The sequence below is a fragment of the Vulpes vulpes genome, unplaced genomic scaffold (assembly GCF_048418805.1).
Source record: "Vulpes vulpes isolate BD-2025 unplaced genomic scaffold, VulVul3 u000000652, whole genome shotgun sequence".
Taxonomy (NCBI): Eukaryota; Metazoa; Chordata; class Mammalia; order Carnivora; family Canidae; genus Vulpes; species Vulpes vulpes.
In genome coordinates, this window is record NW_027325771.1 from 797,484 (window position 1) to 810,656 (window position 13,173).

General features: G+C 53.7%; 1 long non-coding RNA gene across 1 annotated transcript in view; it reads right to left on the bottom strand.

The window, feature by feature from the left end:
• Window positions 1–577: 577 nt before the first annotated feature.
• Window positions 578–13,173, bottom strand: part of LOC140597295 (uncharacterized) — a 37,869-nt gene continuing 25,273 nt past the window's right edge. The window contains exon 5 of the long non-coding RNA XR_011999163.1: window positions 578–5,939. This is a non-coding gene — a long non-coding RNA (uncharacterized lncRNA). The remainder of the gene's footprint in view (window positions 5,940–13,173) is intronic.

Consider the following 13,173-nt stretch of genomic DNA (forward strand, 5'->3'; position numbering starts at 1 on the left):
AAACTTTTAAATTTTATTTTAGGTAGAGAGAGAGAGAAAGAGAGAGAGGATAAGTAGGGGGAGAGGCAGAGGGAGAAGGAGAAACATTCTCCCCACTGAGCAGGGAGCCCGATGCGAGGTTCCATCCCAGGGCCCCAGAATCATGACCTGAGCCGAAGGCAGATACTTAACTGAGTCACCCAAGTGCCCCTAAAATTTTTTGACATGATGATTTTTTTTTACATACCTCTCATTTTTATCACAGTTTAGGTACAATAAAAATAAACATCCCCCAAATAAGTTTGAACAAATATTGGATCTCTTTGGGAGTCTGAGTCTGCACTACTGCTTAGTTCCTGGGTTCTAAAAGGGTCTGTTCCACTCTGGAGATTGCTCTTCCCTTCCCCCTTTGCTGGGTCACCTCCTGATGATCTCCCAGGACTCAGCATATATCTGATATTCTCAGGGTGGCTTTTTCCCTCACCCCTCTTCTCAGTGACTTTATAACACTAATTATGGCTATAATTTAACATGAGGGCAGGGTTTAGGCCTGCTGCTGCTCCTCACTGTATTCCCGGCGCCTAGACCAGCCCCTGGAAAAAGCCATCAATAAATATTTATTGAGTGACTGAGTTGAACAACTGAATGATTGAATTGGTATCTGCATGAATGAGTTCATACAGGGGACTGTGTAAGAAACAATCACAAAAAAACATCATGGTTTAAACCGGGTCTCACCGGAAACAGGTCTATGTTGCTACACATCATTGTTATAATAAACATCACTTGGTTCCTTTTTTTAAAGCACGTTTGGTTTATAACTTACATAACTTTTCATTTGTAGCATTGGGTCTTTGTCTTCAGACTAAACAGCAGTTAGTGTCCCATACAATACAGAATTAGTACTTCCCCACTGGCCTTAGAAAACCCAGACTTCTACGTGTATTTCCACCATGTGGATGCAGACATCTGCCCTCCCCGTGGGGAATAACACAGATCCTGGGTGAAGCACCAGGCCTCGGTGTCGGGGGCTGATTTAATGACTGCCCTTCCCCCGGTCAACGGATTTCTACCGGGCTAACGTCCACTCCCGAGGCCCGTCCCGAACAACTGCCTCCATTCCAACAAAGGAAAAAGCTAAATACTTGCTTTTCCAGCTGCCCTCAAAGCTGGGCTTTGCCATGAGGCTGAGCTAGGGACAACGAGATGCAAGCAGAAGACCGTCTGTTCAGTCGTTGGCAGGCCTGACAAGAGAGACAGATGGTGCTAATGTCAACATCTCCTATTTTTCCTGCCTCGAGTGTGGATGTGGTGCGTGGAAGTGCAGAACCATCCTACAATAGTGGAGCAATAAGCTGAGGCTCCAGGAACCACAGAGCAGATGGTAAAAAGGAGCCTGGGCCCTTCTCAACCTGGTGCCCAGCTCTGGACATCACCTACGTCAGGAATCCTCATTATGGGAATAAAGCAAACCCCTACTTGATTAAGCCTACATGACCTGGGCTTGCTTGTAATTGCAGCCCAAAGCATTCCTACCTGATAGAACTAAAGGAGCTATTTTTAACCTGCTTCTGCATCTAAATCTACTTATATCCTTAATCTAAATCTAATTTGACTCCAAATAAGCTTTGACTATGAATATAACCCTAATCTAAATCTGCCCTTAACCTAAATATGAAGACTTTAAGAAGAGGTCCCAGACTTCAGGAGTAGCAGCCTTTCCTGTTTGCATATGTTTATCTGAGGAGACCCACAAATACCCATTTCTGACGATGCTAATTCAGATATTTATAAATGTAAGGGTAACTTGGTCTTCCATTTTTCTTCAAGGCAAAAAAATAAACCTCATGCGATGTTTCTCGGATTTTATCGCACGAAAAGCTTTCAAGAACATGACTCATTTTTCAGAAAAGTAGAAATATCCCTTTTTCCGAACTCCTAGACGCTGTCCCCGAGTTGATGCCAATGCTGTTTTCGAGGTAACTAAGTAATAACAGACTCTATCAGTGTTTACCATTCAGGCTGTACTGTGATTACACATCTGTAACAAACGAGACGGGCAAAACAATAAGCTTTTGGCTCATCATCCAACTTTAAATGGAATTGTTTAGACTCTGGATACTAAATGCTAAATGAAAACGCAGAAGTACTTCCAAATTCACTTTGAGCAAAACCTCTGAAATGCTTGGGTCTTTTCATCTCGAGGAATTAGAGGAGCCTAAAGCTTTGACTGAAACCACGGATTGAGCCCTTCCACCTCCGTCTCTTCTCCTCACTCCTCGCCCTTTTCCTCAAAACCCAACGTTAATAGGTTTCACATGCTGTGAACCGAGCCTCCGATCCCCCCCAAAGTCAACGCTGCCAAGACGTCCTGACTTGCAGCGAGTCTCCCCGGTTCCTGGCTTTGGTTTCATGAGGTCTGAAGCTCCCACACGGAACCAGGAAGGTCTGCCGTGCAGCGCTGTGGAAAATGTGAAACATCAGGCGTGGGATCAGGCAGTTTTTGAGTCTGGAGTCTGTAACCGAAACTTGGCTTGCCTGCTGTCTGGCTGATAAGGGTGGACGGGAGACGACGACTGTGCCGTCCCCACGGCAGAAGCCCAGCGCCGGTCCCCTCGGCCGGCCAGCACTTTGGTTCCCACCCACGGGAACGGCCGCCAGCCCTGGGGCCTCCGGGCCTCCGTGTGACTGGCCCCCCTGCTTGGAACCCGAGGCCCCTGCAGGAGAGCGGTGGGCACCCTCTCCGTAGCACTGAGACACTTCTGTCCGGGGCACGGTCTCCCCAGAGGGGGCAGGGGCTGCTCCAGCTGCAGCACGGCCTCATCTGTCGAGAGCAAGCCTACTGTTTTCAGGCACTCACAGCTGTTTTATTGTTAAAAAAAAAAAAAAGAAAAGAAAAAGAAAATCTCTCTTTTGACCTTTCAAGACGGGTAGGATTGCTCAGGGTATTTTCATTGGTTTGCGGTGCGTCTGCTTTGCCTCTGCAGAGGCAAGATGTCATATCTGTCATGTCTGCTCGGGGTTTCACAGTCTCTTATTAATTACTCTTTACAGACCCCATGCGGGAACTGGGATCTATAAGCATGAACTGGCCGGCGCGTGTTTATTTAGCGCACCTGAGTGCATTGGGGTTTCTCTGCTTCTGACATGATTTCCTTTGCCTCATGTGGAGGTGGCTTTTTTTCCAAGATAGGTGTTGGTAACCCACTCGCATTGAGTGCTGTTACGGAAATCACTAATTTTGACCATGATCCTTAAAAAGAAATATTCGTATCATGATCTAGTCCATCCTCTAGACTCCTTTATGTGCAATGTTCCTCTGATAGTTTCTGCTTTGTTTTCGGCTTATTAAAGTACGAAATGTCGGTCATGAGCACTAGATTCATTTCATGACTTACTAAGGTGTTACAATCTGTAGTTTATATGTTTTAAGGATTTTATTTATTGATTCATGAGAGACACACAGAGAGAGAGAGGCAGAGACACAGGCAGAGGGAGAAGCAGGCTCCATGAGGGGAGCCCGAAGCGGGACTCGATCCTGGGGCCCCGGGGTCACACCCTGGGCCGAGGGCAGACGCTCAACCGCTGAGCCCCCCAGGTTGCCCCACAATCAGTTTAATAAATATTGAGCATTGCAACTAAGTTGAAAAAACAAGTGGTATCTTTGAATTAGAAAATGCTTCTACTTCTTGAAAATCATGGTGTCGATCAACGTTTGATGGTGTTTAAAGTTACTCCCACTGTGTGTGGCAGACAAATTTCTCAGAATGCCCCCTTATGATCCCTGGTTCTTGGCATTCACACCCTTGACGGCCCCCTTCTTCTTAAATACAGTCAAGGCCTGCTGAATCAGGACTAATGAACAAAATACAATAAAAATGAGGGATGCCATTTTTGTTACTGGTCTACAAAAGACCATGGCTCCCATCTTGCTCACACTCACTGTCTTGCTAGCATTCTCTTTTTGGGTTTCTCACACGTTTTCTCCAATCAATGAAGCCGGAGAAGCCCACAAGTCAAGGAGCCGAGGTGGCTTTTAACCCGTTCTACATCATTCTCCAATGGAGCCTTACAGCCTTCAGTTCCAACCAGCATCCTGATTACAGTCTTGTGTGAGACCCCGAGTCGGAGAATCCAGCTAGATCAGACCTGGGTTTCTGACCTACAGGAACTACGAGAAAATGAAGAGCTGTTTTAAGCAACTAAGTCTTGGGGGCAATTTGTTACGCAGCAATAGATGATTAATACAGTCTCAGTGAGACACAAAGTTGGAGTCTGCACTCTTGGCTTTGCGACAGTGTCGCCTTGCCTCCATCTACACAATAAAGGATACACCAGGACACGGGTCTTTGCACGGCTGTGCGGCAGCAGCCTGGTCATCGACAAAGGAGCTTCTGAAACTTGCTTCTGAAAGTCAGTGACTAAGGATTCCTTCGACACAAGGTTGATGGAAGGCTTCAGAGTTCTCTATAATTTTAGCCTTAAGCACTATCTTCCTAGAGAAGCGCTTTGGTGGAGACAATGTTAAATCGCTTGATTTGAAAAATAGAGTTTTCTGAACCAGATAGAATTAAGACATATACGAGGGACACAACTGTCCAGGGTGGCGTTCTTTACGTACCTCCTGGTGCCGCAGGGCTCAGCCCTCGGACATCTCCTTTCTGCCTGCATTCACAACCTGAGTGTTCTCAGTCAGTCTGATGGGCCTAAACATCATCCAAATGCTGATAAAAATATAAAAATATGTGTCAAGTCTGGACTTTTTCCTTGAATTCCAGATCTGTGTCTCCAACTACCTCCTCAACATTTCCATTTGGATGTCTAATAAGCATCTCAAACCTAACACATCGATCTTCAAATCTTCACCCCCCGCCTACTCTCTTTCCTATCTTAAAAAATGACAATTCCATCCCTTGGTGCTCAAGCCAAAACATCTTGGAGTTATTCTTGACTCCTGCCTTTCTTTCACACTCCTACATCTAACCCACTGGCAAGCCTCATTACTTCTTCCTTTAAATGATTCAGGATCTGGCTGCTTCTCAGACCTTTGGTCCAAGTCTTTAACACCCTTCTCATTGGTCGCTTTGCTTCTGCCACTGGCCCCATCCAGCCCATTCCTATCCAGCCTGTCCTGGGACCTTCCTCGAAGTCAAAGTCAGATCCTATCACCTCTGCTCATGCATGGCAACAGCTCCCTCTCACTGGGAATAAAAGCCTGAGTCCTTAGAAATGACCCAAGATGCCCTGTGTCCACTACCCCCCCTTCCTTTCTGGCCTTAAACGCTGCGGCTCTGGCCTCTCCCTCGCCCGGGCTGTGCTGGCCTCTTCTTCAGGGTTTCCATGGCCGCTATGGATGCTTCTTCTTCTTTAGAAACCCACGTGGATCATTCATTCATTCAGTTCTTTCAGGTCTCTGATCAGATACTAGTGGGGCTTCCTAGACCATCTTTTTATAAATTGTGGTCACCTGTCCTTTGCTCCCAGAACCCTCCTCCTCACTGTATTTTTCTTCACTTCACTTCTACCTGCCGGAGCAACCCCTTCCCAACAGCACCCCCTACACATACGTTCACCGCCTGCCCTCCAGCACCACGACAAGGCTCCACAAGGGAAGCATCTTCACCGTCCCCTCGGTGCCTATACCAGGACTTGGTCTGGACGTCTATGTTGCCAACTATTTGCTGAATGTGTGGGTGATTCTTGTCTCTCCAGCCTTTCTTTGCTCTTCCGTTCGCACCATGGGTGTTCCTGTGGCAGCCTCTGAGCACCAAACACTCAAGAGAACCCCGCAGAGACCAATCATGAAAAACAGTCACACATTTTGTCAGTGGTTGCACATCACAATCATGTGATGTCTGATTTCCTTTAGTTGTGCCCTTATTTCCTTCAGCTTCTGCCTTCTACGCGGGTGGTTGATTTAAGCAACCGCAGCAAAGAATAACGCCTGGGGTCTCAAGGGTCTGAAAGAATTGGAAGAACACAGAATTCAACGGAGATCTAGTTCGTGATTAAACAAGAGCAGGATTTCTGTATGCAGGAGGCAGGACTACGCATGTTAGGAGTTAGTCAAAATAAGTAATAATGAACCCTTGAGAGCTGGGCTTTGGGATCTTTTTTTGGCCCGATCCATCTTTAGACTCTGCAGAACCTCAAGACAGTGTAGCGACTGTCTTAACCTACGCACGTGCCCTTTCCCCCAGTGGGACTGTTTACGCGTACTACTAAATTGATTAAAATCAAGACTTCCAGATAATGGAGAGGAACGCTGCAGAGGGAAGCCAGAAGCCATGGACACTGAAGCCCACATTCTTTTCTGAAGGCATCATGCTTCGGGGGAGGAACAAAGGCCCGCTCGCTGCATTAGAGACAGGGTGGCAATCAGAACTTTGAATTTCTTGGCATTTGTGAGTTTGAGGCTTAACCTTCTGAATACTTGGACGTAATTACATGTGGTTTCTTGAAAGAGCCTCGAACAAAGCAAATCATTTAAGGAATGTCCTAAAAGACATATCATTTAGAGGAAATATGCTTTTAGTCTCTGCAGACCCGAATATACCTTTAAAGAGATTTTTCTCAGGGAACTGCTGGGATTTTCAATGGTGCAAAAGACAGTAACCCTGTGAACTCCAATTTCTCCCGACTCATGGAATCCACCCCGCCCAAAATGTTCCTTACCAACCATCCTCTCAAGCACATAATTTCAAGGCAACCATCGGCTTTGAAAACACGTAACCAGACCTCCTTTACCACGGACCCTGAAAGCAAGCGAGGAGTGGGTGGAGGCAGTGGGCGCTGGCATGGCGAGCGTATTTTAGGAAAGATGCTTCAATGAAAGGAGACACGTCATGGAAGAGGACGGCATTTCGTGTATGTAATCACCTGGAAAGAGGCCAATTTGGGTGTTTTGAAACGTACAGATCTTCTTCTCCGATCCCTGCCTTCTTACACAGCACCGATATCTAGTATTCACCGATCATCTTCCATGGGCTGGGGAAGCGCTCCTTCGTCAGCTCTCCTGGCTGGGTGACCGGGTGCGGACCAACATTTCTGGCTTCACGCGAGGGAATGGGAGCCGCTGTGGCTCCGCCATTGGCCCGAGCCCGTCGGCTCTCCGCCAGGGCTGGCCTCCACCCTGGTCCATGTGGCTCGAGCCCAACAAGCCCCGGCAGCTCACCACCCGCCCCGTCATTGCAGATGACTGCACTGAGCTGCTAATGGTACTTCTGGGCTCCCTCCCTCCCAGGGGGATGCGCGCAGAGCTGATGCTACGAGGTCCCACTGTCTGGAGGTGGCATGTGGCTCATCTCCAAGTGCATTTGTCTGCTTCTGTCTTTGACCTGATGACCCAGAGTCTGCAGAATGGAGTTGTTCTTCCTTAAGTGACCAGCAGATGACTTCCCAAGGGGGGGATGGATCCCACACTTGTCAGAGACCTTTACGGTCTTGGAATAATGTTTTCAAGGATGTGCTTAGACCCTTTTAATACTTTTCATTCCCCAGGCATCGGCCTGTGGTTGGACATCCTGTTGTACTTCCTTTTCCACTCTGTTTCTGACCCACGAGGGTTACTGGTTGACTCTAGGGCTTAGCATCGTAGTGGAGGACCAGGTGGGACCTGGTGTCCCAAGGCAACTGCCGTGGCCCCATTACCGACCCACGCTCACCCCAGAGGAGGGGTCAGTGCTTGCAAGCCTGTGTGTGTGTGTGAGAGGAGGGCAGCCTGTGGATAAGCATCCCACTTGTCAAACCTACATTATTTTTAAGGGAGAAGGCATGCGTAACGTGTAGACATGCATTCCTTTTTCTTCTTTTTTGGGTAAGATTTAATTTATTTATTTGAGAGAGAGAGTGTGTGCAGGCACGCAGGTAGGGGCAGGTGGGCACAAGCAGGCGGCACTGAGTGTGGGGCCCGATTGCAGAAGCAGGCGGCACTGAGTGTGGGGCCCGATTGCAGGACCCTGAGATCACGACCCGACCTGAAACCAAGTCTGGTGCGTTACTGACTGAGCCACCCGGGGCCCCCGGCAGGTTCCCTGAGACTTTAAGGCTAGAGCCGAGCTCTGAAGGAAGAGAAGTGGAAGCGGCACAGGGAACAGGCCATGCGGGCCACGCGGCTGAGGGGGGTTGGGCGTGACTCCAGGGAGGCAGGGGTGGAGGGGCTTTCTCTTCCGGGGACACCCCGAGGCCCACACCCTCTCCGGGCGCCCTTCACACCTTTGTCTTTTCGTCTGAGCGATGGTGCCGAGCAGCCACCAGGAGCCCGGTTCCTCAGCAGCAAGCAAAGCCAGTTCCAGCCCTGCTACAAGAGCAGCTCCTGGGTTTCAGAACCGCACCCCCTGCGCTGCGCCTCTGTTCCCAGACGTCGCTGCCAACCAGCTGTGGGAGGTGGCCTGGCCCGAGGCCTCAGTGATCCCCGGATGGAAAACCTTCCACTGTTGCAAAAGCAGTGGCCAGGCCCGGGCTTCCCTTCTGGGCTCATGCCAGCCCCCGGACCCCCGGGGGCAGGAGGGGGTCAGTGGCACCTCCGGGGAAAGTGCAGGGCTCCAGTGAGGGCCTGGCGGATGGAGCGGGTGGCCAGGGGGGCCTCACCCCACCTCTGTGCTGACTGCCTGGCCGGGCACGCGGCAAAAGCACTGCCTACTCGAGCTTTGGGCCCTGGCCGGGTGGAGGGCACCGTGCCCGAAGCAGAAGGTGGGAGACACGATGTAATTCCTTCCCCGTCGCCCTCGTGGGTCCCAGCACCCTGCGGCACCCACACCTCCACAGGCACTGACAGACCCCTAGCCCTTCACCCCCAAAGGCCGAGAGGCACAAGGTTAAGGGCCTGGCCCTCGAGGCAGGGGGGCAGATGCCCCTCGGGGACCCCACGAGCCCTTAACAGCCCGGCTGCTTTTACCTCCGGGTGACGGGCCGAGGGGCCACAGGAGCATGGGCGGCAATCGGGACGCCCGGCCTTCCATGGCTCCCAGGCTCACTGGCTAGTACCGGGGTCACCCCGGGAGGAGGCACCCCAGGGAGCCCAGGCAGGCCTCACCATCCTTGCAGCCTCAGCCAGGGTGCCCGATGCCCGGCAGGCCCACACCCAGCACCCACTGCACCTCCGGCCACTGTGTCGCTAGGCCTCGGCTTCCAGGACAGAGACCAGCGCAAGCCGCGGCCACGGGGCAGCCACGCAGCACACATCCGGGTCGGAGCCCAACAACCTCCTCCTGCTTGTGGGCACGGAGCGGAGGCTGCCGCTGGGTGCCTGAGGCCTCAACCCTGTCCCTGGGAATGGGCCGGACCCCGAGGCGGGCAGGGCCTCTGGCATCGCAGCTCCCATCCCCTGGGCTCCCAGAGCCCCCCTGCCCCCCCGGCCTCCCCTCTGCAGCTCCTGTCCCCTGGTCTCCCAGAGGCTCCCCCCACCCTGGCTTCCCCTCTGCACCATGAGGGCTTCACCCAGCCTCTCCGACATCCTTAGTCCCTCCCTCCATTTTAGCAGCAACTCGAGGCCACTCCACTGTCGCCCCTATGGAGTTGCAGGCTCTGTCCCCCCAGTCCCTGCCCTAGGAGGCGCCGGTGCACATACCCCGAGTACCAGACTTCCACCTCCGGACTGAGGCCCCCCAACCTCAGTGACCCTCCGCGGCCCACATCCCTTCCCTCCTGAAGCTTCTCCACCTGCGAGGGCAGCCGCCGGGCCGGATGCAGGGCCAGGGGAGCAGCGAGTCTGGGGCTGGGGCCCCTCAGGGCCCAGGTGGAGACCCCCCGACTGGTTCCCCGCCAGGCCGCTGGTTAGAGGTACCTGGGATGGATCAAAAGCTGCCCCCGCCCTTTGAAACCAGAGCATCAGGAGCTGCACCTGGGAGGGCTGTTCTTTCAAGTGCTCTCCAGATGACTCAGGTGCAACATTGAGAACCAAAGATCCGCCCTCTCCGGGGCCACACCCTCTGCCCCAAATCCGTCAGGACAGGCGGCTGATCTCATTCATCCGCTCTCGGGCTTCAGATGATAAAATAAGTAATAAATTCACCGACGGGAACCCCAGCCGGGAGGGACAGAGAGGCGGGGGGGGGGGGGTGCGGAGGGGTCACGGTCCCAGGGCGTCCCCCGCCTCGGGCCCACCTGCTTCCCCGACAGACACTGCTCCTGTGGGTGTTTTCTTCCGTCCTGGAAATATCCAATCTTTATAGGATGACCTCCACCCTCAGTTCTCCCCACAAACCCTTTGAAAATCAAACTTCTTAAATAACAGAAGAAAACCACCAACCGGCCACCTCACTTGGACCAAGCTGTGTTGGGTTTGTTCCCTTGGGCGGGCTGCTTAGCCGTGACCTGTCCAGGCTGGCAGGGGCTATGGCCCAAGGGACTGGGCGGGAAGTGCCGTCTTAGGAGAGGACGCGCGGCTCCTCCAACACCAGGCACGCGTCCCCCTGGGCACAGACGGCGTGGACCCCACGAGCTCTCCCGGGAGGCCCCTGGGCAGCCAGAGGGGGGTGCTGCGGCCCGGCCAGGGCAGCTCAGGGTCGCGGTGGACCCGGGTGCTACACGGTGAGGCTCCGTGAGACCCTGACTCCACCCAGATAAGGAGAGAATCAGCTGGGTGAAGCGGGTAAAGCTCGTTGGACCTGCCGACTCCTGGACAAGCACGGAGAGTGCCAGGGGAATGCTGCTCGCTCGCCTTGTCCTTTCCTACCACCCCCACCCGAGACTGCTGCTCATGGAGGCTCACGCTGCGTCTGGGGCAGAGACCCTACGCTGGCCGGGTTTTCAGAGTGCCCCCAAATCTCCTGAACCGGCCTGATTTCTTTGGTCCCCGGGTGTAGGATGAGCTCAGGCAAAATCACAGCAAACGCCGCCTTGAGCTCTGTGACATGCTCATTCTGTGGAGCCTCCGCTTCCAATAAAGCTCAACCTTTTCCTTCAGCGGCAGCGCCAGTTGGGGTCACTAGGGGCCCCCACGAGTCCCATGCGTCCACGGGCTCCACGTCTCTGCCGTTGGTCCCGCTCCCTTGGCTTGGTCGCTTCTCTGTGGGGTCTCTGTCCGTGTCCCAATTCCCCCTTCGTGCCAGGAAGCCGGTCATACTGGATGGGCCGCACCGTCGTCACCTCACTGTAGCCTGATGACCTGTGTGCGGCCTCCACCCACAAGGAGGCTCCTGTCCAACCTGTCATTTCTGAGGGGACACAGCCCAGCCACACGGAGCCTGAGGAGACGGCCTCTGCTCGCTGAGCCTTCCTGCTCCGAGGGCTGCACACGGATGGGCGCTCAGAACCCTGTGAGCCCGCGGGGGAGAGCTGCAGGTGTTGGGTACCCCCTCACCCGGCAGCACTGCCCGTAGGAGCCCAGGGGCACCCAGGGCCGCCCGTCCACGAGTCCTCTGCACCGTCTGCGCTCTCGAGGCTCCTGGCGGCCGGGTCGGCGTGCCCCCCAGACCTTGGCTGTGGGGAGCTCAACGACCGCGGACCGTCACTCTCGGAAACGCGACATGTGTCTGTGGGAGTGGTGGGGTCAGCGCCTGGGAGGAGGAAACCAGTTCCCAGGAGCCGTGGGCCTCCTGTGGCAGCCGATGCATGGCCTGTGAACCCCCGACGGCTGTGCCCAGTTGCCCTTACAGTGCCGGGCAGTCGGGGTACCCCCCACCCCGCCCCTTCTCCTGCCCTCAGGGTCACATCTGCACATCTGCATCACAGCCGATGAGCAGGGGCTCCCAGCCTTCCCCGGCTCCCTCGCTGGCCCCCATTTCTCCCAATCAACCCTGCATGTTGAATCGCGTCTAACACCTGCATCCAGGACGTCCTAAGCTAATACTCCCATTCCATTCAAAGGTCTCAAAAAGAAACCATGTACTTGGATTTCGACTCAAAATGATTTGATTCATTAGAGCCCTAAAGACCGCGACTCTACCAGAACACGTTCTCCGGGAGGTATGAGTGCGCGACCTGCCTTCAGCATCCAGGCCATGGGGCCCTTTAGGCCGGTTCCCTGCTGCCCTGTTTGGTTCTTTTGCTCAAACGTGCCCTGCAGCCCGAGCCCAGAGCATAGCAGGCCCTGCGCAGGGACAGGGAGAAGCTGGGAGCCCGTTCTTGGCTGTGATCTCTCTAGAGCTCACTTGTCTGGAGGACACAGGCGGCTTCCGTGAGGGTGGGAGGAAAGAGGAAAAGGCCCGGTGACAGGGTAATGCAGCCACACAGCCTGAAGGCTGGGGACGGCCCATGTGTCTGGGTCTCTGCGTGGATGCGTGGGAGAGGTACTCGGATTCAGAAGCGGTCAGTCGTGTCTTAGACACAGCAATGGCGGTGACGTCAGCCTGGGCGGTTAGATCATTAAGACGAACCACTCGGTACACCCCCCTCCTCTTTTCCTTCACCCCTTGAGCCTTCACCCGGCTGGAGATGCCCTCATGCTAAGTCAGGGCCTGCCCGTCACCCGGTTGGCCGGTCTGCTGCCCAGAGGCCACCGCCGAGGCCTCCGCTGGCCCTTTTGCAGCTCAGCTGAATTCCAACGCGGTGAGTTGGGCTGACTGATCCCCAAGGCCCTTCTCTGCGCTGATACTCTTGGAAGCACCCACGAGAACGGCACGGACGTCAACCAGCCCACATAAATTCACAGGGCGTCAGGACCGGACCGTGTGTCTCCCAGCGATATGCCCTTTCCGCCCTGTTCTACCCCAGAACAACGCACAAAGCAACCTTCTGTCCCTGGAGTCTTCCAACCAGTGATGGTGGGTTTGACCACGAGAAGCAAAGGAACACCCACTTCTTTACAGGTTCTGCGGCTGACACCTCGTGGGTCCATTGTGTTAACCCCCGTGCTTACCATAAATCCTACTTTTATGATTATTTTTTTAAATGTCAGTATGGTTTGACCAGAGGGACACCTGCATCTCTCAAAACGATCTGCTCTGTTACCACGGCGTCCTGCCCGAGTCTTCCCCATGCTCAAAAATAACGCTCGCAGCGACGTTTCAGTGCACGAGACCATCTCAGAAATTTTTTAAGCAGGGCACGAAGCTGATGGAAAGTGGCTCCCTCCCCCCCAGCCAGCATGAACATATGTGGGGCAGCTTGCATGTGACCGATGGGTTCGTGTTTGCTGATAGGGCCTGCTAATAATCCAGTGAGATGATGTCATTCTTGGCAGGCCCCAGAAAGAGCAGCAAGAGGCCAACAGCCCTCGCCGGCTGATGCAGCCCATTACTAGGTTCCTTCACT